We start from the raw sequence: 17,500 nt of genomic DNA, 5'->3' as shown, positions 1-17,500 counted from the left end.
AAGTACTTACATATTGCACTGGTCCTTTAGATTCCTAGTAGACGTGCAGCCAAGTTGATATGGATAGCTGTAGAGAAAAGAGGAAAACTGGCGCACAGTCCAATGAAGTGGGTCCCTGGGTAACAAAAATAGATATTTATTGATGTGAAAACATCCAACAAACGGAGGAGAGCAACCTCCTACGCGTTTCGAACAGTAGTTCTTTGTCAAGGAGTCATACTGTGCGCCAGTTTTCCTCTTTTCTCTAAGAAAGTGGTGTAGGAAGGTTTTTTTTGTGTTTTTAGAGCACAGGGACTTCTTTTCTGAGAGGTGCCATCTATATTCTAGGGACAGATTGCCCGGATTGTAACAGATAAACTAAATAGAATAGATGAGGAAACAAGGAGTTTTGGAGGTAGAATTGGGGCAAGTGTGAGTTTTACAAGCAGCGAGCCACTCATAGTAAATACAGATAATACAGCAAGGCCCCGCTTCTCGGCTTCCCGCCGAAGTGGTGGTACCGAGAAGGGGGCCGCCATGTCTGTGCATGCGCAGAACGGGCCAGTTCGGGGTCGCGCATGCGCATACCGGGCCGGGTCGCGCATGTGCAAAATGTTTTTTTTGCCGATGTTGCACATGCATAGAACGGCGCAATGCTGGTCTGCACATGCGTACATAACAAAAATCGCCGGTTCCGCTTTGCGGCGGGTCCTTAGAACAGAACCCGCCGCATGACTGGGGCCCTCCTGTACTACAAAACTTCTAAGGATTAAACCAAGTTGGCACAGAAAGGAAGGAGAAGATAAGATAATAGTACAGACGGAAAAAAACCTTAAATGCAAGCTTGCCAATGCAAGAAGCCTGACAGATAAAATGGGGGAGCATGAATTAATATCTGCAGGGAGCAGTATGATATCATAGGCATTACTGAAACATGGTGGGATGAAACTCATGACTGGGCAGTTAATTTAGAGGGTTATTCCCTTTTTCAGAAAGATCGAACAAACAGAAGAGGAGGTGGAGTATGCTTATATGTATGTAAAACCGCCTCTAAAACCTATTATAAGGGAAGATGTTTATGAAGGGAATGATGAAAATGTAGAGACCTTGTGGATAGAAATTAGCAGTGGAGGTAAAAGTATAAAGAAAATGTTTGTAGGGATATGCTATAAACCACCAAATATCTGTGATATTGAGGAAGCTAAAATACTTTTGCAAATGGAGAAGGCATCAAAACTAGGTCATGTTTGCATAATGGGTGATTTTAATTATCCAGACAGACGGGTCAATGAGATTAGCATTACAACAAAAGGCCACAGGTTTTTGGGGTGCTTAAAGACAATTCTATGACCCAAATTATTGAGGAACCAACCAGGAGAGGGTCAATACTGGATTTGGTAATACTGTATAAAACAATGTAGAAGTAATAGCAAATATTCAAGTCCTGGAACATTTGGGTAACAGTGATCATAACATGGTCTCATTTGAAATAAATGATCAAAAAACAGATTACTTGTGTTCAACAAAGACCTTCAACTTTAGAAAGGCAGATTTTAATAAACTGAGGACTAATCTACAAGTAATACGTTGGGATGATGCTTTTGCAGGGAAAAATGTAGAAGATAAATGGGCAGTCTTTAAAACATTGTTAGAAAAGCACACTTATCAGTGTATACCCTTGCGTAATAAGTATAAAAGAAATAAGTCAAAACCAATGTGGCTAAATAAACAGGTAGGGGAGGAAATGGACAAGAAGAGGAAGGCGTTTAGATTCTTTAAGTCAGAAGGGACGGAGACATCGTATCAGAATTATAAGGAATGTAACAAAAATTGTAAAAGGGCAATCAAATTAGCAAAAATGGATAATGAAAAAAAGGATTGCAATAGAAAGGTCAACCCTAAACAGTTGTTTAAGTACCTTAATAACAAAAAAAATGAGAAAAGAAAAAAAGGACTCTTTCAGTGTGAGATGGGTAGGCAGATTATTATTGTAGATAAGGAAAAAGCGGAGGTATTAAACAAATTCTTTGCCTCTGTGTTTACCAGGGAAGAATCAAGTTCAATAGTAGTGCCGCAGGAGGAAGCCACAACCTCCATATTAATGAACAATTGGTTAACTGAGGAAGAAGTTCATAAGCGACTTGAAAAAATTAAAGTAAATAAGGCACCTGGCCCCGATGGCATATATCCAAGAGTTCTCAAGGAGTTAAGCTCAGTAATAGCAAAACCATTATATTTAATATTCAAGGTCTCCATTTCCACAGGCTCAGTACCACAAGATTGGCGTAAAGCAGATGTGGTGCCTATATTTAAAAAGGGAGCTAGATCACAACCGGGAAATTACAGACCTGTAAGCCTGACTTCAATAGTAGGGAAACGACTTGAAGGTTTAATACGGGATAATATTCAGGAATACCTCATGGGAAACAAAATTATTAATAATAGTCAGCATGGATTTATGAAGGATAGATCTTGCCAAACTAACCTTATTTGTTTATTTGAGGAGGTAAGTAGGAATTTAGACCAGGGTAATGCAGTTGATGTGGTCTACTTAGATTTTGCAAAGGCTTTTGATACGGTTTCACACAAGAGGTTGGTGTACAAAATAAAGAAAATTGGACTCAGTAATAATATATGCACCTGGATTGAAAACTGGTTAAAGGACAGACCACAGAGGGTTGTCATAAATGAAACTTTTTCAGGTTGGGCTAAAGTCCATGACGCGCGGCACGCCGAGGGGCGGCCACTAGCAAGCCGGGAAATCTCCCGGCTTGCGGTACCGGCCACACTTTAATAAAGTGTGTCGGTAGTGTATCAAAATTATAAGGAATGTAACAAAAATGTCAAAAGGGCAATCAAATTAGCAATGATGGTAGGACCTAAAAGAGGGAAATCCCAGCTTTTTACCCCTAAAAAAACCTGTAACTTGACTGTCCTAGTAATATTTTATCCAGTCAAATGTCTTTAATATCTGGGGGAGAACAGGGAATGTATAATGCACCATGTCTGTAAGGCTGCGCTTATAGTGCCGGCAATGATAACAGCGACGCCGCGTCAAGACAAATGCATTGCCGCCGTTGCATGCGCTTATAGTAAGCGCAACGCGACGGCTTGGTCACGATCACTGGAAGTCATCTCAAATTTGATTTTTCCAGCAACCGCAGCCTGTTGTCACCACCGCCGTTACTATAAGCGTAGCCTAACAATGCATTTCAAAGCATGTATTCTGTTTTCCCTGTAACAATACTTTCCCAAGTTTAGAATGAACATTTTTGTGATGTGATTTGGGCTAGCTGTGTGTAATGCTAAATCCTATATTTTACATAATCACCTTATATCTGTATTTATGCCTGAGTTAGCAATTCCCCCCATCTTAGGTAGAGTAGTTGGTATTGTGTGGTGATGGAATTAACATGCAAGAAAGTAAATGAGATATTCCACTGTTACTGTCATTTCTAGGGAGAAAGACTAAGTAATCCACTCAGTTGAAGCTCTCCATAGAAATAGATCAGAACAAAGGTAGGGGATTAGTTAAATGAATCAGTTATCAGGTCTGAGCCCCAGGCACTGTTTCTCTTGACTGGCTGCCTTATGTTAAAAGGATAGCTAGCAAGGGGTATCAGGCCGAAAGAAGTCCACCTCTGGGAAGGAGTGAGAAGTCCATCTCTGGGAAGCGGAGTGGAGACTATCAGAGGGAGAGACCCTCTGGGAAGGAGTGTGGAGATACATTTCAGAGGGGCTGCTGTGTGCAGCACTTTGATATCCTGGAGCAGAGAAGCAGACAGGGGAAACCCATTTGAAGTGGGTCCTTGTTACAAGGTATATAGAACAAAGTTCTAGTAGATAGTGCTCCAATGATTGAGGTAACTAATCTGAATTATATAAATAGTACAAGTAATCTTGATTGAAGAACTTCCTCAAACAGGAATCTGCAGTATTAGTGAGTACTGGTATACACAGATGAGCGCTAAGCAATGAGAAACATGTATAGAGTCCTGGTAGGTGCTGTAGATGAGAGGTATGACACTCCTCTAAATCATTTCCAATTAGGACTGCATCTCAAACGCTGACATATACCATGTGTGTAGATCCCAGTAACCAATTCAAAGGTAACTCGCATGCAGTAGCCTGATGTTCCTCCGTGGGTGTGCAACCCCTGGAATCTGTAGATAGTAATCCCCGAGGGGGGAGGTGAAGCGGAGCACAGCCGTGCAAACGAGGGATGAATCCAGGATAACAGCCGATCAGGTAAAAAAACTTCTTTATTGGATGAGTGACAACATGATGCAGAAAAGGATAGCTCTTACGCGTTTCACGTCACGATTGGCGCTTCATCAGAGAGTACAGTGTCGACTTGGTGCCCTTTCTTATGTCCCGTATCCGCCCACCGTAAATGACGCAAAGGAGCATCATCCGCCCACCGGAAGTGACGCAGCGGAGCATTGCAAGATGCTAATTGGCTTGAATCCGTACATCGGAAGTGATGTAACGGGGCAAGCCACGCTGATGAATGTTTACTAACAATCAAAGGTTACCATAGAGATAACGTCAATAACGTCACTACGAAGTGAGAAATGGACCAAAAACAGCATAAGTCACAAGAGAGGGCACACATGTCATAATACCCCGCAGACAATAACAAAGAAAGTCAATGCAAGAGTATGGTAGTCTAAAAACATAATAAAAACAATGAACAATGTTCTGAAGAACTGGGAATTCATAATGTAAGTCTCTTGGATATATTAGAGATATAAAAATAATAATAATAAAAAACAATCAAACTATTAGATCAATTAATCCAAGGGTACCCTTATCAATATGCCAAATATATGCTTTGCACAATAATATATATCTATATATTGGGGATACAGATAGTAAATAATAAATCCTCAAATATATATAAGACAAAAAACGTAAATGCAATATGGCTAGTACAAAGAGTTATCTTTTTTTAGATAGATCTGCCTATATCTCTTTGTACTAGCCATATTGCATTTACGTTTTTTGTCTTATATATATTTGAGGATTTATTATTTACTATCTGTATCCCCAATATTTTTATATCTCTAATATATCCAAGAGATTTACATTATGCATTCCCAGTTCTTCAGGACATTGTTCATTGTTTTTATTATGTTTTTAGACTACCATACTCTTGCATTATCTTTCTTTGTTATTGTCTGCGGGGTATTATGACATGTGTGCCCTCTCTTGTGACTTATGCTGTTTTTGGTCCATTTCTCACTTCGTAGTGACGTTATTGATGTTATCTCTATGGTAACCTTTGATTGTTAGTAAACATTCATCAGCGTGGCTTGCTCCGTTACATCACTTCCGGTGTACGAATTCAAGCCAATTAGTATCTTGCAATGCTCCGCTGCGTCACTTCCGGTGGGCGGATGATGCTCCTTTGTGTCATTTCCGGTGGGCGGATACGGGCCATAAGAAGGGGCACCAAGTCGACACTCTGTACTCTCTGCAGAAGCGCCAATCGTGGCGTGAAACGCGTAAGAGCTATCCTTTTCTGCACCATGTTGTCAATCATCCAATAAAGAAGTTTTTTTACCTGATCGGCTGTTATCCTGGATTCATCCCTCGTTTGCACGGCTGTACTCCGCTTCACCTCCCCCCTCGGGGATTACTATCTACAGAAGTGGGTCCTTGCACCTAGGAAAGGTAGATTTCATCCCCCAGACCCCTGTAAGTGTGTATATTTTTGTATTTATGTGTGTTTGAGGACTTATCCAAAATAAATCTCATTTTATTTCACTGTCTTTGTTTTGCCCTGTGATTGATCCCTTTAAATATAAATGGTGTTAAAAGTCCTGGTCTACCGAGACAGCAATCAAATTAGCAAAAGTGGATAATGAAAAAAGCCAAAAAGTTCTTTAAGTACCCTAATAACAAAAAGTCAGAAAAGAAAATATAGGACTCTTTCAGTGTGAGATGGGCAGGCAGATTATTGGAGATAAAGAAAAGGCAGAGGTATTAAACAAATTATTTGCCTCTGTGTTTACCAGGGAAGAATCAATTTCAATTGTAGTGCCACAAGAGCAGGATGTCATTTCTCTCCAGACGGACTTGGTAAGAAAGGAAACTTGGGCAGGTAAATGGCAAATGAGGTTTAATACAGATAAATGTAAGGTTATGCATTTGCGAAGCAAAAATAAACAGGCAACATACAAATTAAATGGGGATAAATTGGGGGAAATCCTTAATGGAGAAGGATTTAGGGGTGCTTGTAGACAGCAGGCTTGGCAATAGTACCCACAGTCATGCAGTAGCTGCAAAAGGCAAAGAAGATCTTATCTTGAATTCAACAGGCAATGGATGGAAGGGAAGTAAACATAATAATGTCCCTTTCCAAAACATTAGTAAGACCACACCTTGAATACGGAGTAAAATTTTGGGCACCACTCCTTAGAAAAGACATTATGGAACTAGAGAGAGTGCAGAGAAGAGCCACCAAATTAATAATAGGAATGGACAGTTTCACTTATGAGAGGCTAGCGAAATTAGATTTATTTACATTAGAAAAGAGGCGTCTGTAGACGGACGTTCACAGAGGTACACAATTGGAAAATTTATAAGGTGAAATTATAATAGGCTTTATTGTGCCTTTTCCTTTTCATCAGGAAATCATCCAAACACAGGGGGGAGAACAAAGCTTCTATTCACTTGGGAGTATTTCTTGTGAAATCCTAGTTAGAATAGTAGGGGGCCCCTGCTGCAGCCACACTAATAGGATAGGGTGATGAACGGTGCTTAGGGTGTACATACAGTAGTGAAGGAATAGAGAGAGAACCCTGTATAGCACTCAGGTTCACGCTCTGATGGTAGATGAGTGATTTAAAACATAAACTTTATTATTAGCATATATTAAAATAGTGGATGTTGGAACAACGTGCTGGAGGTAGGTTGATCCTGAATAATAGTAGCCGTGTTGGCTCCGGATCAGATAATATCTTATATACCAGATATAACTATATTGGAACACTGGTAACAAAACGGCACATAGATCCTGATGTGGACCTTTGTGATGGGTGTGGGTTCCTGGGTGTGCTAATAAAGGTACTGAAGTAACATATCACACACTGGCATAGTCTGCGTACTTCCTTTATTAAGGTAGTAAGTATGATATGTATATATATGCTGGTAGACGCTGGGAACGAGTATAGTATGATTCTCAGCAGTCGTGAGTGCAGTCAGCTAATTAACCACTCTATATATATGGGTGTCTCCGGCCAAGTGTCAAACTGACCTAAGGTAACCTTCTGTTGTATATACTGTAGGGTAGGTGCCCTGCACTACCTCTAGGGCTGTATATAGACTGTAAGCAGGTTGTGGTTATAGACACTTATGTAAGGGATGTACTATGGCTGGATGGTAAGTAATCATAATCCCATAGCAGAGGGTGAGCTGAGGGTAAGCACCAATAGTGACCCTTAAAGTGCTGCTGTCTAGAATATCCCTGACAGCAGCGCAGCTATGGTGTTGCTGGGGGTCACTATATCAGTACTTCAAGGATATTAGCACTCTCCAAAAGAAACACCACACAGAGGAGACTTGCAATGACCGTCGGGGCACTGCTAGTCTGTATATCCTGCACGAGCAGGCTGCCGCATGAGCTCGCGGTTAGAGTTTCATAATGCGGATGCAGTCACAAGCCTGCGCGTGCACGTGGGAGAAGGGAGCCGACGCGCGCATTTCGCGAGGGGCTTTCTCAAGGCGAATGGTAAGTATAGTTGAGGGAGCCCTGCAGGTAGGCAGGTATATATAGGGCCTCCAGTGAGATGACGTCATAGTTTAACCCCTGGTGCGCTGAGGTATGCCTGGTGCTGTTTAAAGAACACAGTGAGTATACCAGTGTGAGTCACTGCATACTTAACACACTACTCAATAAAAATCTGACTTATGTGTTGTCTCGTTTTTGCTTCTTGTCAGATATGCACAGTGGAGCTGAATTGACTCAGTCTGTGCTACAGGGGTAGTCTCAAGGTTAATGCCTAATAAATGATCATGTACTAATGATAGTAGGGTTCAGATGTACCCTAATGAAGTTAATATCACCACTGTTAAGTGGCAAAGGTCAAAGTACAGGACTATGAAGATACCTGATACCGTCATGGCAGAGCTATTGGCGTGAGTGAGGATACTAGTGGTAAAGTGGGGAGAGATATACTCAGAGGCAGTAAAGATGAAAGTCATGTCCAAGTCATAGATTGCAGCTGTAAAGAGTCATAGCAGATATATAGCAGATATAACAGAGGTGTAGATTTTCACAGGAAAGGGGTGTACAGGAATCCCTCATTGAGGCCTCTGGGTGATAATGTCCCGAGTGTGTAGATCCATTTTGACTCCTTTTGGAGGAGAGCTTTATCCCAATCTCCCCTCCTTTGTCCCCGAGTAAGATGGTCTATTCCACAGAAGGTGACAGCCTTTAAGTCTCCGCCATGACACACGTTGACGTGTCTCGATAGGGGTTTGTCGGACTTGTTCCTGACAGTGCCTATGTGCTCAAGCACCCTCTGTTTTAGACATCTGCTGGTTTTTCCCACGTACACCTTCCCACATATACAGATGCCTTGGTATATGCCTTGGTATATGACACCCATGCTGAGGCAGTTAATGAAGCAGCGTATTTGGTACATCTTAGAGTTGTTCCAGTTCCCAAATTGTTTAGTTGTTCTCATATATTGGCAGGCCTTACAGCGTTGGCAAGTGTAGGATCCCATGGGTTTGGGCGGTAGCCATGTTCTCGGTCTTTCATCCACAAAGTGGCTGTGGACCAGAAGATCTTGCAAATTCTTAGCACGTCTGCTGGTCATGGAGGGATACTCGTGGGTCACTCCTTTCAGAAAGTCATCTGCTCGCAAGATGTGCCAGTGTTTTCTCAAAATGTTTCTTGCCAGATGCCACTCCCGGTTGTAAGTGCCTATGAAGCGTATTACTCTATCCCTCAGACTTGGTGGTTTGTCCATAATGAGGGATTTACGCGGGGTGTGTTTAGCCCTTTTGTAGGCCTTATTGATGCACTTACGGCTGTACCCCCTATCCACAAAGCTTTGTTTCATATTGTTTGACTGTTGGTCAAATTCCTGATCAGTACTACAGTTCCTTCTTAATCGGAGGAACTGGCCTGTCGGTATGGCGTTAATCTGGGATTTGGGATGGTGGCTACTTGCCTCCAGCAAGTTGTTGGTGGCTGTGGCCTTGCGGTAGATTGTAGTGTGGATAAGGCCATTAGGACCCCTTGATATTTGTAGGTCTAGGAAACATATAGTGTCCTTATTATATTCCAGTGTAAGGTGGAGATTGTACTCGTTGGCGTTGAGTGTACTGATGAACTCTTTGAGTGTTCCCTCTGGGCCTCGCCATAGGATGAACACATCATCGATGTAGCGGACCCAGAGGTCAATGTGCTCTGTATATGCCTCCATATCTTCAGTGAATACTACCTGGGATTCCCACCATATATATAGAGTGGTTAATTAGCTGACTGCACTCACGACTGCTGAGAATCATACTATACTCGTTCCCAGCGTCTACCAGCATATATATACATATCATACTTACTACCTTAATAAAGGAAGTACGCAGACTATGCCAGTGTGTGATATGTTACTTCAGTACCTTTATTAGCACACCCAGGAACCCACACCCATCACAAAGGTCCACATCAGGATCTATGTGCCGTTTTGTTACCAGTGTTCCAATATAGTTATATCTGGTATATAAGATATTATCTGATCCGGAGCCAACACGGCTACTATTATTCAGGATCAACCTACCTCCAGCACGTTGTTCCAACATCCACTATTTTAATATATGCTAATAATAAAGTTTATGTTTTAAATCACTCATCTACCATCAGAGCGTGAACCTGAGTGCTATACAGGGTTCTCTCTCTAGTGAAATCCTATGCAATTAATTCACATCTCCCTTAGTCAAGCATGTCTCGCAGCCCCAAAACATATAGCATGAAATAAGCAGATATAAGCAGTCTCTTAATAATGAAAGTCTTATCTGTTTCTTGCTGTAGAGTAAGCTTCTCTGCTCTCCTGAAACCGCACCCGTGCGTGCACAGAAAATATCAGCATCCAGGTTTAGAAGTCTTATTTGGTGTCTTGCAATCAGCTATGCTGGGCAGAGCTCAAGACCGGTCAGCTCCAGAGATGTGTGGTCTCTTGGTCAGTCTCTCCTGGGAGTCTCAAGAACACTGCTCTGTCTCTCCAAAGGTCAGCTCTTATTCAGAGCTAAGGAGTCACTTCCTGTCTCAACAGACAGGCTTTTGTAAGCAATCTAGATCAGGCAGGTGGTGTTTATTAATTGACTACCAGCAGTTAACCACCACACTGCTAGATTAAATGCACATTACTTGAACAGGGATTACTCCCCTGTTACAGCGTCTAAGAGGGGATATGATAACTATATACAAATATATTCAGGGACAGTACAGGGAGCTTTCAAATGAACTATTCACCACAAGGGCAGTACAAAGGAGACAGGGTCATCCCTTTAGGTTGGAGGAAAGGAGATTTCACCAGCAACAAAGGAAAGGGTTCTTTACAGTAAGGGCAGTTAAAATGTGGAATTCATTACCCATGGAGATTGTGATGGCAGATACAACAGATTAGTTCAAAAAAGGTTGGACATCTTTTTAGAAAAGAAAGGTATACAGGGATATACCAAATAAGTAAACATGGGAAGGATGTTGATCCAGGGATTAATCCGATTGCCAATTCTTGGGAGTCAGGAAGGAATTTATTTCTCCCCTTATGAGATATCATTGGATGATATGCCACTGGGGTTTTTTGTTTGCCTTCCTCTGGATAAGTAAGTATAGATATAGGATAAAGTATCTGTTGTCTAAATTTAGCATAGGTTGAACTTGATGGACGAATGTCAATACTAAACTGGGACATCTGGTCCCCTTACCCATTGGTGACCACTGTCAAGGTGACAATCAGGAAAATTGCTACATCTATAAAAATACGATACAACACACTAAATAAAGGACAATGAGAATTGCTGCTTGGTAAAATCAGTTACCTAAGCAATCAGTCACTCTCACCTTATGTTTGGCTCCCAAAATGTGTTTTTCAAGATCGACTGCTGACGAACAGCGAATCTTGCAGATCTAAAAAGATGACATATAAAAAAGAGAGTAGTAAGAATGAAACAATGAATGATGCACAGGTACAAATGAATCAAGATGTCAAATACATTGAATGTATTCTGTGCTGTTGGCTGCAAAAGATGTGTAAGGCCTCGTCCCCAGTGTTAGCTGCTGCGCGCGCAGCGGGAACAAGATCCGCCCCTCTATGGTGCCGGGCCCAGTAGCTGCCTGCACGCGCATGGAGATATCGATCTCCTGCAGCTCAACCACAGACCGCAGATTTCACATGTGCACGCGCCGCCAGATTTGCGTGCAGCAGCTGACACTGGAGTCGTAGCCTTAGGCTAAGGCCCCGCTCCCTCAGTCAGCGCGCCCGCACTGCAGACAGGCGGTGCGCTGACAGGCAATTGACCGCGATATGCGGTCTGAGGGAGCCGAGAGCCGGAGGGGGGCGGGAATGGGAGGTGGGGTGTTAAAACTTTGCCAGGTCTGATCGTGGTGCCGTGGTGCCGTCCACCCCCCACACACACAACACATACACACAGCACATACACATACACACACACACACACACACATACATATACACTCACACACTTTTCCCCCGCAGCTTCTTCCCTGCTCCCCTCCCAAGCCGCCTCCCATCCGTAGCTCCTTCCCCCCCCCATCTTCCCTCATTGGCTGACTGCCGCACCACGTGACGCATCAGAGCTGCAAATCACAAGGAGCTTGCAGCATCGGCCGGCTGACGCATCACAGCACGCAGTCAGCAAAGTAGTAAGGAGCCAGCGGGGACCTCCACACTAGGGGAAAGGGGCTGGTGGTCCGCTGCCGCGCGGCCGCACAGACCATCGGAAGCAGCGGGACCCAGGCCTTATGCAGAAGGACGAAGCTTTATTGAAATACATAGTAAAATTCATCCCCTTTCAAACCCCCCAAAAATTCAACAGGTTGCAAATATTTTACCAATCTAAATTGCCCTTAAACACATATAACCTTGCTTAAAACAAATATTTGGCTGCTATTGTGAGGTAATTAAGCAGAAAACCCATGTGTTTGAGGCCTCTGAATCAGGAAGTGTTTGCTATATGAAATCAGCACCTCCTACATCTCATGTTTACAATCTAATTATACTTTAGGTGTCGGACTTATGTAAAAATAAAAAAAGAAGCAAAACACCACGATGTAACCCTTTCAGTGCCGAAGGAGCTGCGATACCAGTTACGATCATGTGAACGTTCCTCAGCAACCACAAGATAATGACATCACTCCAGCAACACAAACGTTAGAGGAAGATGCTTATTTCTCTTCCGTTCACGACACAATCTCCCTTGGAAAACAAGGTATGACAATCAATGAATATCGCAGCGCTCTTCAGAGTGGCGGCCCTCGTGGTGTTCAGTAAATGCCATAGGGGCACTCAAGTGGTTATAACATGTCGCTGCCTGTAATACACTTCAGTCCTTAAAGTGTTCATTTAATACATACAGTAGTTCATAGTAGATGAAGTTCGTGAGGGCACTAGTCCCAGTGTTCAGGGCTCAGAACAAGCAGAACTGGATATATCAATAGGCTTGATTGGAGTAAGGGTAGTCAAAGTAATGAAGGCTGTGTGAGACTCAATGTATGGTGCCTATATGTAACATGGTATCATGTGTGGAATCATTTATAAGTCTCCGTGAGCAGCTGACTGTCCATACATATATACCATGACCGGACTGTCAGCTAAACTCACAGGACAAATATCAACCTAGGCAATAAAGCAATAACAGCAACCAACGGAGTACTCACAAATACAGCAGCTTAGTCCCCATGTAGAGCGTGCATCACGCTGGAAATAGCAAGATGAAGGTAGTCCGTGGAATCCGGAAGCGGAGCACAGCAACGGTGAAACAAAAAGGAGCTGCTATTGTGAGGTAATTAAGCAGAAAACCCATGTGTTTGAGGCCTCTGAATCAGGAAGTGTTTGCTATATGAAATCAGCACCTCCTACATCTCATGTTTACAATCTAATTATACTTTAGGTGTCGGACTTATGTAAAAATAAAAAAAGAAGCAAAACACCACGATGTAACCCTTTCAGTGCCGAAGGAGCTGCGATACCAGTTACGATCATGTGAACGTTCCTCAGCAACCACAAGATAATGACATCACTCCAGCAACACAAACGTTAGAGGAAGATGCTTATTTCTCTTCCGTTCACGACACAATCTCCCTTGGAAAACAAGGTATGACAATCAATGAATATCGCAGCGCTCTTCAGAGTGGCGGCCCTCGTGGTGTTCAGTAAATGCCATAGGGGCACTCAAGTGGTTATAACATGTCGCTGCCTGTAATACACTTCAGTCCTTAAAGTGTTCATTTAATACATACAGTAGTTCATAGTAGATGAGGTTGACATTAAGACGTGTCCATCAAGTTCATCCTATGTTAAATTTACTTGACAGATACTTTAACCCAGGGGGGCGCAAACTTTTTTACCTGCGCCCCCCTGACGGCTGTCCCCTCACTCCCGCGCCCCCCCCCAACCCCAACTTACCCGCGCTCCGGCGTAATGACGTCACGTTGCCATAGCAACGTGACGTCACATGACCTCGCAGCGTCATTTTGACGCCGCGTTGCCATGGCGCCGCAGGGAGGAAGCCGCCGGAGCCACGGTAAGTTAGGTTTACAGAGGCCCTGCAGCTCCCCCGGCACTTAATTTAAGTGCCTTCGGGAAGCGCGCGGGGGCCTCTGTAAACCCCGCGCCCCCCGTCGGCAGTGTCGCGCCCCCCCTGGGGGTCGCGCCCCACAGTTTGCGCACCGCTGCTTTAACCTATAATAATCTAGGGTACCCAGCACACAATAGCTACTTGCTGCATCCCGTGAGGATACATTTATTCCTTTGGCCCAATTCAGCAGTGCATTTTTTCAATATGGAGATTAGTACAGGATATAGGGAAGTACCAATAGGCATCCTGTGTCTTTTGGGAACGGGCCTGAAGAAGGGGTTTTTGCCCGTGAAACGTTGCCGTCCCCCTTTCACTGTACTTTTTACTTTGTTCCTCACCCTATCCCATCCTTCCCTCCCTTGTTTTTTCTCCCTTTTTCTTTAGACATGTTTTGGTTTTGTCTTTCACTTACATCCCATGTGGATTTGTGCTTGTGTGCTGGGAACCTTAGATTGTTTTGGATACTGTTTGGGAGGAAATAGGGTCCTCCTGGTTCCACGTTGCACCACTTCCTTTCATTTGGCCCGTATTATTGAGTGCTGTCTACTTCCTTATATTGTTATACTTTATCCTATATCCATACTTACCGTATATTGATACAGAGGAAGGCAAAAAAAAAAAAAACCCCAGTGACATATCGTCCAATGATATCTCATAAGGGCAAAAATAAATTCCTTCCTGACTCCAAGAATTGGCAATCAGATTACTCCCTGGATCAACATCCTTCTCATGTTTACTTATTTGGTATATCCCTGTATACCTTTCCTTTCTAAAAAGATGTCCAACCTTTTTTTGCACAAATCTATTGTATCTGCCATCACAGTCTCCATGGGTAATGAATTCCACATTTTAACTGCCCTTACTGTAAAGAACCCTTTCCTTTGTTGCTGGTGAAATCTCCTTTTCTCCAACCTTAAGACACTGGAGCGCAATCTTTTTCCCCTGCGCCCCCGTGCCGAATGTCCTGCTCTCCAAGCCCTGCCCTCCCCCCTCCCTTACCTTGGTTCCCGGTGTCTGGGCGTCATGACTTCACATTGCCATAGCAACGCAACGTCACATGACCCTAAAGCGTCATTTGACGCAGTGTTGCCATGACGAAGTGTCTCCAGAAGACAGCTGAACCATGGTAAGTGAGGTTTACAGAGGCCTTCGCCACTTCCCCAGCATTTAATTTAAGTGCCTTTGGGAAGCGTGTGGGGCCTCTGTAAACCCAACACCCCCGCAGTTAATCTCGTGCCCACCCCTGGGATGAGTCCTTTGTACTGCCCTTGGGATAAATAGTTCTTTTGAAAGCTCCTTGTACTGTCCCCGGATATATTTGAATGTAGTTATCATATCCCCTCTTAGACGCCTCTTTCTAATGTAAATAAATCTAATTTAGCTAGCCTCTCCACATAAATTAGATTGTCCATCCCCTTTATTAATTTGGTGTCTCTTCTCTGCACTCTCTCTAGTTCCATAATGTATTTTCTATGGAGTGGTGCCCAAAATTGTACTCCATATTCAAGGTGTGGTCTTACCAACGTTTTATAAAGGGGCATAATTATGTTTACTTCCCTTCCATCCATTGCCCGTTTAATGCAAGATAAGATCGTTTGCCTTTGCAGCTACTGCATGACTTTGGCCACTATTAGTAAGCCTGCTGTCTACAAGCAGCCCTAAATCCTTATCCATCAAGGATTTCCCTAATATATCCACATTTGACTTGTAAGTAGCCTATTTATTCTTGCTTCAAAAATGCATAACCTTACATTCATCTGTATTAAATCTCATCTGCCATTTACCTGCCAAAGTTTCCAGACTCTCCAAGTCCTTCTGCAGAGAAATTACATCCTGCTCTGATTCTACTACCTTACACAATTTAGTATCATCAGCAAAGTTGGAGACTTTGCTCTCGATGCCAACCTAAAGGTCTTTAATAAACAAGTTAAAAAGCAGGGGTCCCAGTAGTGACCTGAGGTACTCCACTCACAACTTTATCCCAACCTGAAAAAGTTCCATTTATGTCAACCCTCTGTTGCCTGTCCTTTAACCAGTTTTCAATCCAGTAGTAAAGCAATCCAGACGAGGAAAAAGCGGAGCACTGCGAGAACAAGTAAGAGGGGGGGCTACGAACCTTGCATGAATAAAAAGTCCTTTATTGATCCGGAGACATCAAGAGAGAAAATTTACAGCTCCGACGCGTTTCGCACAACAGTTGACAAAGCGCTTTTGCGCGAAACACGTCTGAGCTGTACATTTTTTCTCTTGATGTCGCCGGATCAATAACTGACTTTTTATTCATGCAAGGTTCGTAGCCCACCTCTTACTTGTTCTCACAGTGCTCCGCTTTTTCCTCTTTGTGTGCATTGTTTCACTACCGTATCTCTTCAGCGTGATGCACGTGGATTAACTGGACAGGCTGCAGATTGTACCGGCTGTGAGTATGCCTGAGTCCTATCTTCATTTGAGAGACAGTGTGTACTAATAGTGTGTGACTCTAGGGAGTTAGTCCAGGGCATTTGACAAGACAGTGTGTTCATATACAGTCTACTCTTGTCTACACCCAGGACATTCAAAGTATTGACTTTTCATCTTTGAGTTTATTTATACACACCAACACAGTGGCATTTACGTTGACTCACATGGTTCTTTTCAATACAAGTTCTTTATTGCCAAGGATATTTTACGCTTAAGCACTGACACAGAGAACTTTGTTTCTCACCACAAACAGTTTTCAACCCAGGTGCATATATTTCTACTGAGTCCAATTTGCTTTATTTTGTACACCAACATTGTGTGTGGAACCGTATCAAAAGCCTTTGCAAAATCTAAGTAGACCACATCAACTGCATTACCCTGGTCTAAATTCCTACTTACCTCCTCAAAGAAACAAATAAGGTTAGTTTGGCAAGATCTATCCTTCATGAATCCATGCTGACTATTACTAATAATTTTGTTTCTCATGAGGTATTCCTGAATATTATCCCATATTAACCCTTCAAGCAATAAACGTGTGTGCTACCTGCCCTTTCAGCAGATACTTATACTTACATTGCACCAAAAGGGGGTGTATGCTGGACAGCTGCTGATATTTCCATGTTCATCTTTCAAAACGTAAGAATATAAAACATACAGAAAAAAAAATTATTCCAGAATTAAAATAAATCACATAACAATTGTTGAAGTGTAAATAAATATTACGGACCCCTCTGGGGGGAGGGATAAATTAAAGCGCTACTTTTTGTTACATTCTTACTGTTGCACCTTTTGATGATTGTTTTTAATGTCAGGCGCAACGTTTTTGTTACCCAATTCCACAACTACCTCTAGCAACAAAAAGGTTTAGCAGTCCCAAGCAGGTGATTACTTCAGAAGCGCGGTTGTTGGGGGGACACAGATAAGAGCCGGACCGGGTACTTCCGGCTCAGGAGAAAGTGACGTCACAACGTAAGCCAATTTCAATAGATACGCCCCCCTGTACCGTACGCCACATCCTGCTCTCTCTGCTCTCTCATTTATGTGCTGTGTGTGACGTGTGTGTGTGTGTGTGTGTGTGTGTGTGTGTGTGTGTGTGTGTGTGTGTGTGTGTGTGTGTGTGTGTGTGTGTGTGTGTGTGTGTGTGTGTGTGTGTGTGTGTGTGTGTGTGTGTTCCCCCCCTCACTGTATATATACACTCCCCCACCTCTCTCACTGTATATATATAATACCCC

General features: G+C 43.0%; 1 protein-coding gene across 1 annotated transcript in view; it reads right to left on the bottom strand.

Annotated features, from left to right (window-relative positions):
* The window catches only part of LOC142487226 (uncharacterized), a 155,481-nt gene extending 138,609 nt beyond the window's left edge, over nt 1-16,872 (bottom strand). The window contains exons 1-2 of the mRNA XM_075586117.1: nt 16,842-16,872; nt 11,054-11,119 (exon numbers count right to left, since the gene is read on the bottom strand). The gene's annotated coding sequence lies outside the window, so the exon portion shown is untranslated. The remainder of the gene's footprint in view (nt 1-11,053; nt 11,120-16,841) is intronic.
* Nucleotides 16,873-17,500: the final 628 nt, after the last annotated feature.

The sequence above is a fragment of the Ascaphus truei genome, chromosome 2 (genome assembly GCF_040206685.1).
Source record: "Ascaphus truei isolate aAscTru1 chromosome 2, aAscTru1.hap1, whole genome shotgun sequence".
NCBI lineage: Eukaryota > Metazoa > Chordata > Amphibia > Anura > Ascaphidae > Ascaphus > Ascaphus truei.
This window is presented reverse-complemented; position numbering and strand designations above follow the sequence as displayed.